Source organism: Mytilus californianus, unplaced genomic scaffold (genome assembly GCF_021869535.1).
Source record: "Mytilus californianus isolate M0D057914Y unplaced genomic scaffold, xbMytCali1.0.p SCAF_3, whole genome shotgun sequence".
In the NCBI taxonomy this organism is placed as follows: Eukaryota; Metazoa; Mollusca; class Bivalvia; order Mytilida; family Mytilidae; genus Mytilus; species Mytilus californianus.
The window spans coordinates 11,373,155-11,382,657 of NW_026262679.1; positions in this window are offsets into that span (position 1 = coordinate 11,373,155).

Below are 9,503 nucleotides of genomic sequence, written 5' to 3' on the forward strand. Positions count from 1 at the left end.
ACATGATATAAGATACATGTATAGTGAAATTCATCACCGATATCAGCAGCATATCACAACCTTTCATTTCAATCAGTCCAATTTGCCCCGAAAACCGGGACAGTATTACAACAGAACAACCACTGAACGAACCTTAAAAAATCAGTGTAACAGGGGTTTGCCTCGACAGTAAATAGCACAAAAAAACCAAAGAAGACATAAAGTACCAGTCTTAATTCTGCACGCATATACATGTTGTACTAACACAGAGTTTTCAGTTTTTAAGAACTTCATATAATATACTGCTGAATAAAAAAAAATATGCAGTATGGATTTTATTTGGAACATAAAAAAATATATATGATAGAGAGAGACAGCTCTTGTCATTCGTCAGTTATTGATTTATTTCTTTTGGCAGTTGCTTTAACATATTGTATGTCATATATTATATCGTCATTACTTAACAGAAAACAACATCTTTTTCATCAGCACAGTAATGTTTACGTGCAGTGAAGCAGCTTGGGTGTTGAATGAAACAAAATGAATTTCATCTTCCCCAGAATGCCTACATGAATAATATCTAAGAGTCAGTAAGGGAATGACAACTGTTTTCTTTTTTTTACATTTTTGGAGAAGAGAATTTTAAAAATGGATAGATTTGTATATCAGTAATTGAACATAAATAACTGAGCCCATCTTCATGTCAACATTAAGATAACTAGTTTGTCCTTCAAACTACAGGACAATTCAGGATTTAGTTATGAAATAGGATGAAAATTATCCAAACAACCACACCCCTTCTCGATAATCCTAAGGTCGTCTCAAATAACATTAACGGTACCAATTTTATTGCACCAGCCATTTTAGCAATTAATATCTCCTCAGTGATGTTGGAGACAAAAGAAAATCTGATAAAAATGTTGAATAGCTGCGCCATAAAGGACGTCAATTGAGCTAAACCGACCAAGGTGGAAATTAATTAATGTAATCTTTTTAAATGCAAATTTCAATCAAACAAAATTTCCATTCCAGTACTGTCCTTGCTATTTCCGTCAAGTTTTTTGTTATCGTCTTGATAGTACGCTTTTTGAAACATTTTCGAAGTTTCTCTCAGACCATTTATGTTTTCGAGATTAGCAACAACAAAAAAAAACAAACAAAAAAAAACCAAACACAAATCAAAATAGTTTCAGTTATGGGCAATAGCTCTAATATTAAAGGAGTCGTCCGATAGTTTAAGTAAGACGTTCTTCACATTCTTAACACTTAATCTCTGTCAGATATTCTTAATCAAAGTTTCTAATTTTAAGGGTTTTAATATACAAATAAGTTTAAATTGTATTTTACGACTTTGTATTCTATGTTAACCATTGCAGTCATATTTGGCGACCGGTGAGTTCATCGGAATCCTTCTTGCTTCCAGATTCTCATTATTAAAGGATAATGTGGCCAAATTTAATATGATATTGGGCTGGTAGTTTCATTGGGATAATTGCAACGTTATATATATGGTGATCGTCATTTCATTTTCGGGTCGTGGTAGGTGGGTGTATGAGCCATGCGAATTTATTTTCGGATGGAATATTCATTGTTTTTTTTTAGCAAATTTTCCTTTTCAAGTTATTACCAGGTATTATATCATTCATTTTCAAATTCTCCGAGGCCCCGCTCCCCTCCATTTTTAAAGTGAGTATGGTCTGTATTTAACTCCAAAAAAGGGCATGGTGTTTCGAAGTTCAAAATGAAACCTGCAAAAAATATACACATTTTTATAGCGGACATAAAGCAAAATCAGCGGACAAAAAGCAAAACGGACCAAAAGCAACAGACAAAAAGCAAAAGTGTCGGATAAAAAGCAAAATTTTCGGACAAAAAGCAAAACGGACAAAAAGCAACGGACAAAAAGCAAAAGTGTCGGACAAAAAGCAAAATTATCGGACAAAAAGTAAAACGGACAAAAAACAACGGACAAAAAGCAAAAGTGTCGGACAAAAAGCAAAATTATCGGACAAAAAGCAAAAGCGGACAAAAAGCACCGTATCACCCTTCACAGAGACGCTTGCTCGATCAAGTGTGCGCTTTAATAAATACGGATAATTGACGTCATAGTTTATTACTTTGAATTTGACATTTAATAGACAGTAATAATTAACAGAATATTCAGTATAATAAATTAAATGACACATATCTGAGAGCCGGGTGATAGAGCACATTGTTACCCCTTAAAAAGACATTGTCAACCTTGGCTTCGCAATCTGATCCCTCTCAGCTATGTGTTATTTATATACTATTATATGTCTCTGAGTGTAATAACCAGAGACATATAATACAATATGTCTCTGCAATAACAATTCCCAGATGTTTGTGTTTGTGTACATATTTGAAATCGTTTTTTTTTTTCGATTAACAGGAATACATGACATGTTGCAAGTGTTGTTTACCGCACAACCTACAATAAGGCTACAGAACATTCATCGTAGTAGTAAAATAATTAATGATTGCGTCACGTAAAATCAAAAGTAAGCCTGGTATTAAATCTCGCTTCATTATTTGTCCTTTATTAACTAATAAAAGACAAATAATGAAGCGAGATTTAATTATTTGTCCTTTAATTATTAACTAATACGACTGATTATCGCTGATTGATATTTGATCATCAACTACAAAGACACAGCATGTCGAAAGAAACATTCTGACCTGATGGACTGAGTGAACTGGACACAAATATCCTGTGTGTAAATAGTATGCAGATTTAAGGATTCTTTTCTGTAGGGTAAGTTTTATCGTTTTATAAATCATTATTTTGATAGATCCATGTATATATAACGATGGATTTGTCCAATTTACAACGTATATCTATTACAGATCAATTCCTTATTCATACCATAGATATAACAGCCATTAAAATATATATCTATCATGTCTATGGTTTAAGTTTTGATTTGTCCGGCGGTCGCTGTGAATATCTGAATCTAAAAATAGAAGTCTTAGGCCGAAGAAAAATGGATGAAAATCAAATATATAGTAAAATTACTTCTGCTGTTGATTTAAAAACGAATAAAATAGAAGATTCCTATTAAGAGTTCAATAAATATCCCGAGTCAAAGAGGGACATACAAAACGAACAAAAGAAAAATACAACTCACAAAGAAAAAAGGCCAACTCTACCAGTTCCTCCTCCCCGTGTGGCAACCGTCGTGTTGCTCATGTCAAGATAAAATCCAAGTCGTATTCGATAACAAATCATGAAAGAGTCAAGGAAGAAAGTATTTTAGCCGAGACAAATCATTAATGCATCCAAGGTCATTTGTGATGACGATATTTAGTTATGTTCATCAAGATGTGATGACGTCCGTAAAACTTCCAAATAGACGACTTCAATTTGATATGCCAAGAACCCTTGTTTTAGTAAATTCCTTGTAAGCAGCAATCTTTTATCAAACAAATCCCAATAGTAAACTAAAGATCAACAGGGAGAAATATACAATAATACGTAGGTGTTGCTAGAATGTTGACTTACATGCAAATGATGGACAGCTAATGGCGAAATACTCCAATACTACCGTAACTCGGTACGATGAGTAACACAGTTGCTTTTCACAGACATCTCGACTGTCCTCAGGAAGCACGTCTACCAAACTGAACTAATATTTTGACATTTAAATTAGTTCAAGCATTAAGATTTTTTGGTCATACCATGTGAGCTATTATCATTAATTGGCGTTCGTCGTAGTCAATTAACTTTTACAAAAACCTTCTCCTCTGAAACTAGTTGGCATAATGCAAACTTGGCCACATTCATCCTTGTGGTATTATTTTAAATTTGTGTTCACTGAGTCGATCCCGCTGACAAACCAGAATGGCTGACATGGCTAAAAATCATGAGAACAAGGGGGAAATACAAATTTTGTCTATAGTTATATAAAGCAGACGTATAAGAATAAAAATAAGAATAAGAACTTTATTAGTTTAAAATCCAAACAATAGGATTGTTACTAAAGAAAAAAAACATATAAATAACAAAACGATAGACAAAAGGCCATACAAACATGCAGCATTGAAAAAAATTGTTAATATTTATTACAATACTATTTTTGAAAACATGCCTCCTCTATAAAGTTATCATTTCAAATATCTTGTATATGATTTTCCAGGATTCCTCAAGATGTGAGAAAAATAACTGTCTGTTCCAATGGTCATATATTTCAAATCTATCTGCATTCTTGTGAGAAATCCTCGGAAAATATCGGTTTTCCAACTATGGGCTTTTTTAAAGATTCTCTGGATGCACATAACTGAGAGTGATAGAGCAGTTTTCGTGGGATAACAATCGCAGTGCGACCCTTCTCAGCTATGTGATATTTATACAAGGAAATATTCTCAGTAAAACTGTGTAAAGAACAAAATGGGCACTTTTATGTCTTGTGTCTAAAGGCAGATTAACGCGGGATACATAGTAGCAAGAAATTTCCTTTTTCGTTTTAGTAAGTATTGATTTTCTTTAATTACCAAGTAAATTAAGAAAGTTTGTATATAAGCATTTGCAAGTAAAAATTCATATCAGGATCCTCCTAGTACAAGTCTGGATATGCAAATTTGTACTAGAAGATATAGGAATTCTTATTTGTTTAATAGATTTTAATAAGTATGAATCAAAATTCATATTTCTACTAGCAGTGATTAGAATTTCGATTTGAACTAGGATGATTCAGGATCCTGTTGAATTGCAATATGTAATGTAACATATATCACACCGGGTATCTCGATCCCTCGAAATCCGCGGAGTGATCCAAATACCGAGGACTGTGACAATTAGTGAAATGTTTGTAACGGTGGGTAGGTAAAATATGTGATCAGTTTAACAAAAACATCATGAACAATTCAGTATATTTACGATCAACGTTAGTCGTAAGATGTTTTGTGAAACTGATCACAATGTGACATGATCCGATTGTGATTCGTGGGAATCGGGTCAAGAGTTTACTTACGTGAATTAATGTGTTTTTCTGTCACTCGTTGAATATTTTCCCATATTTGCATTCTTTAATTAGTTATTCTTCTATCTCTGATGATTACGGAACAGTTTCGTGATGGTAAAAACCCACAAAATAATCCGTAAATGTAGGAAATACTTGATGTGAAAGTGATTTTCGATCAATCATTAATCTTTCGATAGGAAAACTTGTAATATTTTCCGTGATTGCAAAAGAGTTTATTTGATTTGAAAACCTGTACCTGAAATCTATCTTTTCCGTATTTAATCTTGGATAAAGTACGCTTAAATTGTACCACGTGATATGAACAGTTGTAGCCTCTCGCAACTCATATGATCAAGGTCGGTCGCTATTTATGTTTGATTTAGTCTGAAGAATAAGTTCTGGTGGATAAAGAGGTAGGTCCAATTTCCCTTTACTTGTTTCACTCACAGGGTCAAAAGCTCAAAGTTGTCAAATTCTACTTTCATTTGAAATTTAAAGAGCCATACCAGAGAATTGAGAATGGAAACGGTGAATGTGTCAAAGCGACAACAACACAACTAAAGAGCAGAAAACAGCCCAAGGCCACCAATGGGTCTTCAACGCAGCGAGAAAATCCCGCACCCGGAGGCGGGCGTCAGCTGGCCCCTTAACAATAATGTATACTAGTTCAGCGAAATGGACGACACTAAACTCCGAAACATATAAACGAACCAAAATTTAAAAAACACGCAAGACAAACAAAGGCTAGAGGTTCCTAACTAGTATACTGTAAACGTTTCTCAGTATTTTTTCATACTTTCATAAAATCAAAATGTTTTATAGCTCTATGACATTAGGTCATAAAAAGGTCATATATCACATGCGCCTTTACCTATTTGTCATTTCGGTAGAGATCAAGCAGAAGTAGATGTTCTGATTTCCTTATACATAAAAAAATATACGAAGTGTATAGGTAACGTTGCCTCTGCTTTGCGACGCCTTGACTTGTGTTGTAGAGAGGGAAGTTTGACCTGAATGAGAAAACATGTATGCTCGATAAATAATCATATCTATTTGAATGATAAAGTATTTCAATCTTCAAAAGAAGTCATACATCGGTCGGCTTGATAAGATCATAATAAATTGAAAGCAAAAAAACATCATTGATAGAATAAACGAACATAATTTGAATTCTTTTAAACCTGCCTAAGTCATGGATCATTATTTGTTTTACCTTTTTATCTTGTTCACAAGATCTTTATACGAATAAGCTCCCCCGGCATTGAAAATTAGCCAATTACATTGGCTTTTGTGGGTTATCTAGGTTAAATGTCAGATTCTGTGTTGAGTATTTATCAAGGTCACAATCGGAAACTTCGGTACAAAAACCCGAAAGTTAATTAGCAGCCAAAGTTTTCGATCAACAATTAATTAATCAGGAAATATTTGTTGTCGATTATACGTTATGTATTCAGAATAAATATATAAACAAAAACATGCGCGGAGGACTTAGTTTAGTATGTATGCATGCATTAGTTTAATAATTTCCATAATAGTTATCAAAGGTACCAGGCTTATAATTTGATACGCCAGACGCGCGTTTCGTCTATATAAGACTCATCAGTGACGCTCAGATCATAATAGTTAGAAAGCCAAAGTTGAAGAGCATTGAGGACCCAAAATTCCAAAAAGTTGTGCCAAACACGGCTAAGGTAATCTATGCCTGGGATAAGAACATCCTTAGTATTTCGAGTAATTCCCACTTTTGAAAACAGTAAATTTATAAAAATGACCATATAATTGCTAACATTATAATCACCAGAAACTCGTTTCATAGGACTTTAAAATTACAAATCTACAACTCTTAGATCCAAGCTACACGTGCTGTTCTTATCTATAAAACCATGGATATTCAATATAGATAACTTGGCAAAATAGTAATGACCGACCAGTACACACTGTTTTGATTTCATTGACCAGGATCAAAATGATAAATGTAACACCTGTGAGCAGGGTAAAATAGTAAGTGATATTTAGTATATTTGCATACCTCCGCAAAAAAAGTTGGGGGGATGGTATATAGAAATCACATTGTCTGTCTGTCTGTCTGTTCGTCCGTCCCGCTTCGTGTCCGGTGCATTACTTTTGTACCGTAAGACTTAGGTTAATCAAACTTGGTATGCAGTTGCATCATGGGCTGGGGTGTGTCATATACCAAGAAAAGGTCAATATGACTTGACTTTGACCTTTGACCCCTGTAATAAAAAAACTTTGTACAATTCGTGTCTAGTGCACAACTTTTGTACAGTAAACTGATGATAACCAAACTTAGAATGCAGCTGCATTTTGGGATGGGAATGTGTCACATACTAAAGTCAGGTCACTCTGACCTTGACTTTGACCTTTATGATAGTAAAACATTGTCCAATTTGTGTCCGGCTCATAACTTTCGTACTTAGGTGAACAAAACTTGGTATACAGTTACATCGTGGGCTTGGGGTGATCACTCTGACCTCGAATTTGACCTTGACCTCTATAATAGTAAAACCTTGTACAATTTGTGTCAGGCTCATAACTTTTGTATTGTCAAACTTAGGATTACCAAACTTAGTATGCAGTTGCATTATGGGATGGGGATGTGTCACATTCTAAAGTAACGTCACTCTGACCTTGAATTTGACATTGACCCCTATAATAGTAAAACCTTGTACAATTCGTGTCAGGCTCATAACTTTTGTACTATAAGACTTAGGTTAACCAAACTTGCTATGCAGTTGCATCACTGGCTTTGGGTGTCAAATACCAAAAACAAGTTGCTTTCTTTAAAGAAAGAAATGCAATCGTAAACCCAAATGCTTGTTTGGCATTAGATATAAGATAATTGTTTAAAAAAAAAGATTTATTGTTTTATATCATTTTTGTTATATAAGAATTAGAAACTGACAGTGTCTGTTTACTTAAAGTAAATACTGTTCAATGTGGGGTGAAATATTCTTGTTAAAGGAATATTTTTTTCTCTCCTCTCATGTTAACAGTCAGAAAGCTGACCCCGGTTTGACCCCATTTCTTAAAGCAACAATGGAAGTCATGTGACTACCATATTTGGGCATTTTTTGGGTCATTTTTTCCTCAACTGAAACGACTCTGTTTCCTCCAAAAAGTCATATCAAATGAAATCAAAGCATGCTGTACGTTACAAATGCAAATTGTGTATACTTTTTAGAAGTTCTCACATAAAAATTGTTTTGATTAAACGTACTGAATTAGAATACAAAGCCTTCAAACCAAAGGTCGTCACTCGTCGCGTCAAGTTTTTTCAACACATCAGTTGAAATTTCTTTCTTAACTTCTAGGGAACCTATGCTGAATTTAAAATATGTGATGAGGCTTTTTATAAACTGGCCCGTGTCAAATTTGTGCCACTTAATACGCTGTAATACGCAAATGTGCCACTTCGATGTGTCGATATTTCTGACGAAGCGGTGCCGATAGTAATTTTCGAGTTACGTCCCTTTGTTGACACTTTTCATGAACAAACTTATTGGTACTACCATATATATTATTATTAAATTATGCACCATATACTGTTATATACAAGTGATTATTATTAAAATAATTTTACTAAATATATGTTGATACTAAAGACATATATAAAACAATTAGGTAAACACATTTTATCACTTTTACAACAATTTCAGAACTGAAATAGGGCTTTGATGTTACTCTGTGCCATAATATATTATTCCAAGGGTAACTTTCATATTCATATTTTGGTAAATAATTTTACTGCTGTAACCAATATATATCAACCAGGAACATATATATTGACTGTTCCCAGTATCAACACAGAAATAAATTTCTACTACATAAAGACAAGGGGTAGCCAAAATATGCATGAATACTGGATCTAGACAGGGTTAAAATTATCACAAACAGGAATTCTGTTTCAGTATTGATACCTGATCCTACCTTTTTCGTTTACATTAAAAAGAAATTATAATCAAAGTATTCTATTCATTATTAATATTTGAAATAAAAGGAAATTGGTTTACAATCCTTGTAGGATTAAACGAAATATAACAATACATTTTGTCTCATTGATTCCATGCAAGTTCTAATGAATGGACTCAAATTATAAAAAAAAGCCTAAACAATGGATAATTATTTAAAATGGTTTATAGCCTAATCATGAACTTGCGAATAAATAAGCTCGGTCTCATATTCTTCTTCTTTTATTTAAAAAAATAAATAACTTTGCTTATTAAAAGTATTTCAGAGGGACAGAGCACTTTCTGAGTGCTAAGTCAACAATTATGTTTTAGATCACAAGTCATAAGTAAGTCACACTTCATGTAAGTATAAAAATGCGTTGAATAAGAGTGATTAAAATGCGTCTGAAAGAGATTTTTTTAAGTTCAAAGGGCAATACTTTTGCATTTACTTTTGCAGGATTCCTTTATCACAAAAAAAAAATGATACTAACAATGAACTGAGTTTTTTTTAGTCAACTAAGGTTGTGCACATACAGTATAAAATTTCCTTACCTTATTGTTTTAGTTACCGTCA